The sequence below is a fragment of the Hyposmocoma kahamanoa genome, unplaced genomic scaffold (genome assembly GCF_003589595.1).
Source record: "Hyposmocoma kahamanoa isolate Upper Pololo Valley unplaced genomic scaffold, ASM358959v1 95, whole genome shotgun sequence".
Taxonomy (NCBI): domain Eukaryota; kingdom Metazoa; phylum Arthropoda; class Insecta; order Lepidoptera; family Cosmopterigidae; genus Hyposmocoma; species Hyposmocoma kahamanoa.
The window spans coordinates 5,077,180-5,089,543 of NW_020654972.1; positions in this window are offsets into that span (position 1 = coordinate 5,077,180).

Sequence of the window (12,364 nt, forward strand, 5' to 3'; positions counted from 1 at the left end):
GTTTTGGTAATCTCATTTAGCCCAGTCAAACAAACTGAGAAGTACCTAATAGTCATAGTATTTCGTAATCTAGTAATAGAATATGAGTATTTAGTAATTGTTTATTACCAATGCTTTGGATACTAAAAACTAAGAAAGAAAGACTATTTTTTGCCTTAAATCGTTATATTTTTAAAATGATTTTTTTAATCACTGACGCAAAAAGGGGGAATTATATTATAGTCTATCTGTGTCATCGTATTTTTCAAACGGATCAAAGCGGTTTTTTTTTTATTGTATGCTAATTCAATCGGGACGGCTTTTGGCTATATTTGATAAACACTAAAAGCTGCTGTTTAAAGATCATCAGACCTTTTCTCAATTGGTGTAAGAATCTTAATCATAAAATGTATATTTACTTTGTTTCTGGATAATTTTCAGGTTACTTTTCTCTATCTAATATCGGCGGCAATTGTTTTTTATTTAAATATCATTGTCATAAAGTTTTCATTATTAATATTCGAGAGAAGTAGCCTGAAAATATTATTTATATACTCGAAGACTTGAAAAATAATTTTTGCCACCGAAATTAGGTAGAGAAAGAAAACTAATCTGAAAATTGCTCTTCCATTCGTCGAATCGACTTGAAAGTTTGTATACTACAGACTTCATAACTCTTCAGCTACTTACAATAGAACGAGAATAGAACGTGTTTGGGCTTATTCAATTGGACACGAGTTATTAGCTTACGGATCGGGGGTTTTTTAAATTTTATTATGTTAATACATGTTATTACAAATTCTTTTTCTGAAGGTAAACATTTCGGGAAAATTTTGTAGATATTAATCGTAATAACATAGTGTTTTCAAGAAAGTCACAGGAAGCATCTCTCAATTATGTAAGTATAAATGCTTAATTAGCAATTTTTTATCATAAGGAAACTAAAACTAATGACTAAACCTGTGTCATACACATGTAAAGATTAAATCTCGAATTCTACGAAGTGTCGTTACGTGAAAACTTTCTCTGGGGATAATCCAATGCATCCTCAAAGTAACGACAATGTCAATGGACATGATGCAATGACTTTCGATAGAAAGTGGCCTTGACAGCAACCTTAGTCACATCTCTAGGGTTCTTTGTGTGTGGGCAATGGGAGCCTTGTCAAAACAATATCTACTAATCGTTCTTTTTCTAAATTACTGAAACATGATCACCCTTGGAGGTTTTTTATATCGCAATGAATTTGAAACAACAATAAATTATGAATTGGTTGTAGAGAAAACCGAACTTCGGATTTGTTAGCCTCTCCAATAGAATGAATCGAGTTCAGTTCAGCCACCACACTTATTATAGGGTTTGAGACTGTAAACTGTAGACTGTAAAAAGTGAGAAGTGAAAAAAATCTCCATGCAATAACAACAAAAAAGGCTATGCGTCTTTTTGCATGCTAATTTTGATTCAAATAAGAATCAAACCGATCGGGCAGTCTTGAAATCAGATGGGTTTCATAGCGAGAAGATGAACCTGATTCCTACTATATCTTTCTAATTTGTGAGTTAAATCAACTATTGTTCCGATTAGAAATGTCGAAAGATTCCAATCGGCCAGTTCTGAATCGCAATTATGAGCCTCGACTCGGAAAAGATGCAGTTTCCGATCGGGAGAGGCAATCAAAATCAAGCTGCAGGAGCGGAGTCTGTCGGTTCTATTCTGACGATATACTCGGATCATTTTATGAAAACAAAATGGCGCCATCCAAGAAAATGTGTAATAAACGTGACAATATGAGGTTTTAAACGTATTTTTATCTTCCTTTTTTCACTTCACGAATAAAATTAATTAAAGCTCCCAGTTAGTCACGTCTTTAAATACTTTTTCTGGTCCAAATGTTTTTTGCTTTGTTTTTTCCCTTCCCTTTGAATTACAAATTCAGCCATACATAAAAGCAGCCGCAGTGACGAAAATATCGAATTCATTTTGTATGGAAAGCAACCGTGACGTTCCACCTTAACATATCTGCTATAACTCCTATACCTTGCAGCAACAGATCAGTCGTCGTCATCTTGATTGATTGTTCAAGGAAACAAATGCTACTTTGATGCTGGTTTGGAGTCCTACATGATGTAACTCGTACAAGCGCACTCGGTCTGAGACCACTCGTATAGTGAAAACCCGCATTGTTTATTACTTGGAGATAGTGCTTACTCCGTGTCGATAAGTATAGCAGTCACCACAAAGCCATAAGTAGAAGATGATTTAGAATCGAGTTCTTTAGGTTTTCGCGATTTAATTTCCTATATGTTATACACAGGAAATTAAACATTATCTTCGGATTTAAATTGTTTGAAAAAGCAAATATTTATACGCGAAAAATAGGGTGGTATCATGGTGGTATGCATTATTATTAGACCTAACTGGTTGATGACTTTACCATCTCAGTCAGACAGTCACCATGGCACCTGTAAAGGGCCCGAGACGTTAATTTAGATCCGAAAAAGTAGTTTAATTTCGTATAATTTAGAATGTTCACATTATGATGACGACGTCGATCTGTGACCGGACGGTTTGGCCTGGATGATTTGCGATTTGAGAAACGGACTTTTTAAAATTGTACCTATCTGATCTGAGTGTTCTGGGAATTGCTTCATAGTGAATTCCGTTGCTCTGATTTGAGACCAGGGTTATTGGTATGGTTGTTTGGTACACACGTAATTACGCAGCAGTTGCACTACCCATGGTTACGACTTACGAGTCCACGACTGAAGTGTATATAATTCATTAGATGTGTTTTTAAAACTAGCTTCGTTATAAATTCCCAAGAGACAAACACGGCGATATTAGAAAACAGATTTGAACTTTAACCTTCGTGACAATTATTTCTCACGAGAGTTCTATCGTGGTGTGGGCTCTATGAATTTTATATGTCATTGGCAATTTGCCATAAAATGATAGTACCTATTGTATTGATACGTACAATACAGATGCAAGTATCAATCCAAACTAATATTATAAATGCGAAAGTAACGTTTGTGTTACGTTTTCACGCTTAAATCGCTGAACCGATGAATTTTAGAATAGACATAGATGGGACCTAAAAAAAGGACATAGGCTACTTTTTGTCACAAAAATATATCTTAAAGTGGGTGAAATAGGGGATGAAAGTTTGTATGGAGAACCAATAATTTCTCAAATAAGGGATCTTTAGTAAGAGTAGAGCCTCCTTGTGAAAGAGTTCATCCAGGGAAGTACCGCCACTTTGCCTATTTCTGTCGCCAAGCAGTAATGTTAAACATTACTGCTTTCCGGTTTTGAAGGGTGCTGGTGAAATTACAGGCACATTGGATATGTTAACTTATGTCTCAGGGTGTCGGGAGCAGTGGCGGTGCCCCTCTGATCTTCGTGATGTAAACCTCTGTGTGGCCATGCAACTGTTATAGACAGGCGTGTCGCTTACCACCAGGCGCACGACATGTTCCCGTCGCTTAGTATGAAAATTCATAATTAGTATAGTACAGTAGGCTACTCGAATTACTTATTCTAAGCACATGACATCGCGGGCACCAGCTAGTACCTAATACAAGTGACGCATCACTACTACAAATAGATACAAGAAACAAACTATGAAGTGTAGTGGGTCTCTAAAATAGTCCTCTTAATTCTCATCACCATATCAAAAAATCCAGTTTTTTAAGCTCTGTATAATTTAATAACAGGGTAAACTGGATACGGTTGATACAAAGGACGGTTGAAACAGAGCAAATATCTTTCGAACCATATGAGATAAGGTGAGGGGTCCAAGGGGCGAAAGAAGCGGACAACGAGTCCCAACACGAACCACATTGTCGCATCGCTCAACGCGCGTTGCAGTTGTTTATAGGAATCCCTATTGTGTTTTGAAAATCAAAAGTAAGTATTTTTCTTCGGAGATTTCTCCAGTTATTATGATTATTATTGAAGTCTAATTATTCAGAGTATTTTTGTGCTTGAAATGAAGCTTGTAGAATAGGGTAGTATGATTAGTTTTAATGTGTCATTGTTGCCACCGAAACTAGAAACGGCATTGTACCTAAAAGAGCCTTGACAGCACCTTCGAAAGATTTTGAGGGCGCAATTCAACGAAACGAGGTAGATATAAAGACGCCTTCGAGGAAGTAAAAGCACGAGATCGGTTGCTTGTTGCAGAGAAGCATGGACTGAACCACTGTTCGCTCCTATGACATATAAACGCTAGATGCATCTGGCGTCAGATTGACCAAATCCCGAAAATACAACAGAGGCAGAGGCAGTTCCCATAAGGAATACTGGCACATCTGATGATGACACTACTCCACTATCGCCTTCTCTCTTAATTAATGATCCACCAGTAGAGAAGGTGGTTCAACAACAGGCTATCAATAGCCCCTAGAACTGAGCAGGAAAACATTATTTGAAGGTCCGGAAACTTTGAATGTACCATCCACATTTCATAGCAGCAGTATTCATCAAACTTCTACACGTGCTCAAACAATTCCTTCTGGTACTCCTTTTGTATTTATGCCGAAAACTGTACGACCATTGCCGAAAGCTCCCCGGAAAAAAGCAAACAGAAGGCTGAAAACCAGAAAGTGTACAATTCACACTGATAGGTACTCCAGAAAAAGAAGAGATAAGAAAGGACATGTGAAAGAGACAGAGACAGAGGGACAGAGACACGAAAACAGATTGAAACGGACGTAAGCAAAGCAAATTAGGAAATGATTGATAGAGAAAAAAGTACTTAATAGAAATACCACAAAGGGAAAAACCGCTACACAACATAAATGGATTAATCAGAAGAGGGGGTGGTACTGCCTTGTTTGTTTTCGTTTTCAAAGAGCAAACCCGCAGAAAAATGGATACAATAGTTGTAAATTGTGTCATAGATGACTGATTACGAATATTTTAAGTTTTGTGCCCTAAAAAGGCTGACTAAAATATACCTAGTTAATTTAATAGTATCTGTAATACATTGGAGACGGTCAAACGGCGCTATAATAATTATTAAATATTATACTTTGTATTATTTGCTTGCGTTTCAACCGACCCATCACTGTTTCAACCGCCACTGGTATGGGGATGGTTGAAACGGTTTGTTTAAATTTGATCTTGTACTAAAAATAACACACAGGGTGCTAAAATATCACTGTCCGTTGATAGATAGAAACACGCTCTTGTATTTAATAAGTAATAATAATAAACTTCATCAACGATCGGCTCATAAATGGCAATAAGTACTATGGACTATACAAGCGAAATTGTTTCTATCGTACCCAGTCTACCCTAAATACAGTATGGCTTCGAACCAAGTGAATGGTTTTATTGGTAACAGATAATTCTATCTATCGGCTATCAATAATATTGATTATTTATATAGTTAATGGGAAATTTGAACAATTTTTTATTTTACATTTTTTTTACATTTTACATTTAATTTTTTTATTTATAATAATAAATAGTAATAATAATATGTTGTTACGTGAGGCGCACTATAAGTTTCTGGAATTAATAAGAAAAAAATACTATAAATGGTCACAATTTATTGTTTCTCAAAATATTCTCCGTTACCGTTAATGCACTTTTTCATACGAATGAACCAATTTTGAAAACATGTATACCACTCCTCCGTGACAATCTCTGAAACATATTTTTCATACTCTTCGATAGCTTCTTCAGGTGATGAAAATCGTGGACCGCGTAACTGGTTCATAATTTTTGGAAATAAATAAAAGTCATAAGGTCGGGACTGTACGCGGGATGGCTCATAAGCTCAACGTTGTTCACCTTCAAAAATTCATTTGTCTGTCTGGCCGTGTGTGAAACTGAGAACTGGCATTATCGTGGTGCAAGATGATACGGCGTTTACGGTTATTTTTACGGAGTTTGTCAATAAATTCCGGCAAACAAATGATCGCGTACCAATCACTATTCACGGTACAACGATTCTCCAAAGCAACAGTAGCCGCGTGTCCAGGTTTGTTTAAAAAAGAAGCAATCATCCGCTTAGAGGCACTTTGCACGGGCGCCACTTAGGTTAGTTTCGGCTCATCTCGAAAGACCCATACGCTCGATTGCTGCTTTGTTTTGGGATCGTAACTATAAATCCATGTTTCGTCACCTGTTACTATGTCCCACACCAAATTTGACACCCATTCGTTGAATCTGGTAAGCATGGCATTGCACCTAGTGACGCGGTCTGTTTGTTGAGCCTCAGTCAAATTGTGCGTAATCCACAGAGAGCATAGCTTTCTCACACCCAAATATTTGTGTAGTATTGGTTGTATTTGACTCATGCCTATACCTAAAGATGCCCGAATCTCATGGTATGTCACATGCCTCTCTGTTTTGATCATACGGCGCACAGCATCCATGTTTTTGTTGTTCAAAGCAGTGGACCGGCGACCATCACGAAGTTCGTCACTGAGATTCACACGACTGCGTTTGAATTCTGCAAACCAGCTATAAATAGTCGTCTTGCATGGTGCTTCATCCAAAAGCAGTTTGAAGCCGAGTGTAGCTCCGCTGAGCTGTTAAATTACACTTAATGTCATAGAAGGTCCATAAATGATCTTTGTATTTTTATAACATCTTGTACACATTATGGAAAAGCAATAAAGATTGAAATTGAAATTGAAATAGAAAATCATACTACGAAAATTTTCACGAGTTAAATCCATAGTGATGTAGACAACCAATTTCTAAAATGACGCCACAATGTAAAAACAAGTGACAATCAGATGAAACAAACTGTATTCTACAGCCAAAGAGTTCCATTTTCAAATGTTGTAATTACTTTTTAAATATTGTTTATGTAAGTGTCCAGTTCCGGAAACTTATAGTGCGCCCTATGTATATCTATATCTAGGCGTCTATTATATACATACCTATATACGGAAGACTGAACAATGTATGAAAATAAATATTTCTGTTATTTACGAAACAAAGTCAATGTATACATTTAGGTACTTTACCTGCCTCCGTGGTAGAATGGTTACCAATTCTTGTCAATGTCAAAATGGATTCCCAGACCGGGAGAAATATGTGTATAGCCTTCATTTATTTCTCTCGTGAGTTTGGTTGTAATTTGTGATTATCTACGTTTGTGTCCATGGCACCCGCGATACAGGGTTTTCCTAGCGTGGGACTATGAGTGTGTATAAAAAGGTATCTTTCAACGACCTCGGTGGCTCAACGGTCTGCAATGGGGACACTGAATGAAGAAGTCCCGGGTTCGATTCGCGGTAGGATCAATTTAGGAAATGAACTTTTCAAAATTGGTTCTGGTCATGTCTGGGGAGTAGTACTCAAGAGTGAATTCCGTTGCTCTGGTACTCATAGTACAGGGAATTCCCTAGTTCGAGTCCAGGCAATTGGTGTGGTTGTTTTATAGGTCTATTATTATTATCATCTGAGAAATTTATTTTAGTGGGTACTTTAAAATGGGGTCGAGTGTCGTGACTAGAAAAAAAAAAACAATTCTTTTGAATATTCGCAACATTGGCAGTGTCTGCCTATGTCTTTAAAATTATGATATAGCTATCATCTCACGCCAGTCAATGGACACAGATTTTTCCCTAAGGTTATTTACACACTTTAAAGTTAGTGCTAAATAATGGTAGAGTGAATTAATATCTAGACAAAAGCGTAAAATTGCATCGCTGGACACATCGTTGTTTAGCAGCAGGCACGGTGGCCAAGCCTTCGTCTGTTTTACAAAAAAAAATACACAGAATACAATTGCACACACTTGATTCATTTAAATCTCTGATCATTCATTAATTCATTTTAACAATTCACCGTAAACTACATTGAAACTATTGTCAAGATAGTCCCTATGTCATAATGGAATATGCATCATTGTAGTTTAATAACATTACCACTGAGTGCCCTATTGGCATTGTAAATGATACACTTAAATAGACAACAATCTAGAGAGTAAATTACACTCCCTGCTATGTGAAACGTGTTATGTTTAACGTACGCAGTATAATATTTGTCAATTTGCATCTAACCGAGGGTAACTGTAAAATCGGAATGCGATCCACTTACCTACTGCTTCACTGGTGATCTAAATGTATATGTTTATCACATGTTTCCGTCTAACTGATCTTGCATAGTTGAGTAAATGGTTGGACTTTCAGTTTTCTTACCTCCCGTAAGATCTTTTGATACCTTAGGTAAGGTGCAATAAAATCGAACTAACGATTGTAATTATTATTCGTTTTCGAGAGCTGGTGTGGTGGCACTTAATTTTGTAAGATTTGTACTAATCGGGTGAAGTCTGCAGGGGAAAGTCGGTCAAAAAGGCTATGGTGGGCTAAAAGGGTAGGTATTTCAATATCTCTGTATTAAACAAAAGTAAGAAATCCTGATTACGAATAGCACAGGCAAATTAGTGGGTATGCCACGGGGAACAGCACGAGCTAGTAGAGTAAGGTACAAAGCTTCTATAAGTTTCTGCGCTAAAACAATAAATTAATTTAAAAGGGTTTTTTTATGATTTATGTAAAGTTTACTGTACATTAATGCATACCATAATAACGTTCAGCCTGTATGCTATCTGATAAGAGTGCATTAAATAACAAAGTATAGAATTTTGTTTTGGCAAAACGGGTCTTACCCTTTTTCCTCCGCTTGTTATTTGGTACGAATGCATGGCTTTAATTTAATATATTTATTAAAGATGATGTTTAGTTTATTAAAGAATAACTCAGAGAGATTTTTGGTATACCTACATAATCTCTACTAAATAAAGTAGAAATTTCTTATACCAAGAAAGACGCACGGCGCATCCTGTCGTCGTCTGTAGTTTGTATCGCCATGGGCGCTACAAAGTGTTACTTAGCGTCTCAATAATAAGGTATATTTGTTTGAAAGGCAGATAGCGGCTGAGCGACGCCTGGCGTAACGTGAACTTGGTGGTTGTCTTACGACAGGGTACCAACCTAGACCAGAACCATTTAGAAAAGTTCATGTAAATTGGGTTTTTATTTAGATATATTTACCTACAGTTGATTAAAACTGATTTTTTTATGTTTTAAAAAACTTATCAAACATCTTGACAAACTTTATTTATTTATTTTAATCAGATAAGTACGAGAATTCTCAAAACTCAAGAAATTAATATGTGTCGAGAAATCAGAAACCCTGATTACTAGGTACTCTTGTTGCCTGGGTATCCGTTTTACCGACCTCCTACGGGCAATACGGGTTATTCGCATTTTTTTTAAAGTGATGTTGCTCAGCACTTCGTGCGTAACACTACTATGAAACATGAGTTTTGTTTCTGTGTTATTAATATCATTTTCTAATTGCTTCTAACATAGAATGGGAAAAAACTTTATTTCCCTGCAAATACTTTGCTTTTGTGGTCAGGACAATTAAAACTTGAAATTAGCGTACCATTAAGGAAACGTTCCTACAGATTTTAGGATTTCTCTTTATTTATCTACACACAAAAAGGGAACATTATATTTCAAATCAATAATATATTTCAACCAAACTTCTACAAATTCATGACGAAGAACCTAGAAATATGTAATTTGAAGATTACATTAAATACCACTATGTATCTATGTAAATACCACTGTAACAGCCACAAGCAAACTTTCAGGGGTATAATTCTGCTCTTTTTGTCATACCCACAGATCGTGTCTGTCATACCTAACGCATTTGCATTTCGGTCACTTTCAAGGTATTAGCACCTAACTTTTTTTGCTATTAAAATTGTCAATTACGCTGATTTTACTTAACAATAAAACTGAAACCTGTATGATATCAAAAAAACCGCTTATAGGGGTTGCAGATCTCATCTGTTTAAAGGTAAAACCACATAAGTGACATTTTCTACAAAAAGTAGACTTTGAAGTGATTTTCTTAACATAGCTATATAAATTAAAGAATTTATATAGCTATGTTAAGAAAATCACTATCACGTGAAACTCAATAACAAAAAAGGTATAACATTTAATAAGAGTTTTATCTGCGGAAATAAATCTGTAGTTTTACCTTTAAACAGACTTGTTTCGCTGACCCCAAATACGTCAATGACTCAATTTAGAAATATCGGTTATGTTATAAGAATGGCATAGAGCTACTCTTTTTAACAGACTTCAAAAAAGGAGGAGGTTCGCAATTAGACTATTTTTTTTTTGTTTTTTGTATGTATGTTACATGAGAACTATTTGTGAATCGATTTTGATGATTTCTTTTTGTTGGAAAGAGAATTTAAAAAAATTCCATCTAAGGATGGCAAACTAAGGGATGAATCCGATTTCCCGGTAACATCCGGTAACCGATTTCAATAAAACTTGGCAAATACATGTAATTCCACGAACTTTTGAGGCCGGTTTTTTTAGTAGGTACTCTGTACTGAAATTATCTACGTATATGAAACCAGTACTGTCAAATCTTCAGCGGTACCTTTTAAGAATTTGTTACATAGTGATTAATTCTTTACAATTCCACATCAGAAGTTACCACTTTTTCTGTGTCGTTCTATCCTATTGTTGGCATAATTTACAATCCTTACCAAAACTCGTCCCACTCGTTCTTTAATTGCGGATATCGTCAAGTTAAACCGGAACTCTTACAAATAGGACGAAGTCTTATTTGACCCCGTAGTGGTTTTATCGGCGACCGCAAAGGGCGGGGATAAATGCTTGGAAACTGATTACATCGAGATATAGTCGTAAAAGCGGCTAGTTTAAAATGTAACTTAATAGTTATAAGCAAGTAGGTTGTATTAGATAGACGGAGTGACATCAATTCATTCAATCATCTTACAATAGTATAAAAAAAACATAACATAAAACGATATTATAACATTAAGTTTATTGAATATCACGATATTTTACTACCACAATAGAATTATTTTTTATGAATTTACTCCACTGGTTTGTCATAATTATTATAATACTAAGATCGAACACTAAGAAAAAATCTTTCGATCCGGCTGGATCGCTTTCAGTAGGTACCTGTCTAATTGAAGAAAAAACTTGGATTTCTAACAGATGTCTACGGCCAAAAAGTTGTTAAAAACAAAAAACAAAGATCTGCACAAGCAAGAAAAATTCACAAGGTTTGCTGGTTCGTTCCTTCTATCCGGTTTCAGCTTACCGTGTCTGAATTCAGGCACGGTATACTGCAGGCGCTGGTTTAAATTTAGCTGGACCGAAGGAATGTTCCTTAGTGTTCGATCTTTACATAAAACGACATTTCCAATCTTTCCGACGAACAAAGTTGTGACCTCAATAAATAATCAAATAATGCAGTCGAATTGAGAACCTTCTCCTTTTTTGAAGTCCGTTAAAAAGGGGGCAATCACTATTAACTATTCATTAGTAATTTGCTACTTGGTATTGGCAACTTGTTTTGAATATATCAACATGAATAATATTGACACAGATTTAAGAATATAAATAGCTAGTCTGCTCTTAAATCTTTCCAGGAAGTGTGTTTTGTTTTGTTTTTACCTGTAAGTCTAAAAGAAAACAGTTGTATTTAAACCATGGTTATGGTGTTTATACTTATATTAAAATTCTCTGCTTTACCAGTTGGTAGAGAGATAGTACTTATACCATATTACTCGTATATAAGAACAAATATCATAGAACATTTAAAGTACCGTTGGCAAAAAAGTAGGCGGACTTATATTTTAAAACGGGCACTGTGAAAACGAAAACTGCACGAATGTAAAAAAATATCAAAATTTATGTCCAGTATAAACATGGGTAGTCAGTAGGGCAGTAGGTCGTCGGCGAAATGTTGACTTTCGTCGCCAATGACGGTCTATTATCGCGACCTACAAGGATACTACGCCGCATTCCGATGACCTTAGCCAGCATTCTGATTACGGATTTCGATAAATCCACTGTCGTTTTCGTACGATGTCTGATACGTGTTAGAAAATAATTTTCTTATGCATAAACATTTACGTCTATTTATATTAAGTATTATTAATTAGTATTATTACGTGTCTATTTTACTTAGGTGGGCGACGTAGACATTTATTAGACCAGGGAAAATAGAAAACTTCACCATGTGCGCTATTAAATTTTTTTATAGTGTTCTGAGACAGGAAGAAAGACAAGACAGCTGATTTGATGTTATAGTCTTCATATTATATTCCTCCATGAGTAACGTGACAGATAAATCGTATCGTATAAATAATCCTATCTTAATGATCATTAAATATACACATCATTTTTACACTTATCTATAACTATTTAAAATTTCAACTCACGCTTTATAACTAGGTAAATAAGAAAGGATATACTTATACGTTACTGACCCAATAAGGGTTGTAGCCAATGGGCTACAACTTGCTGCTTGCTTGCGTGCTGACCAATGGGTCAGCACGCTTCAG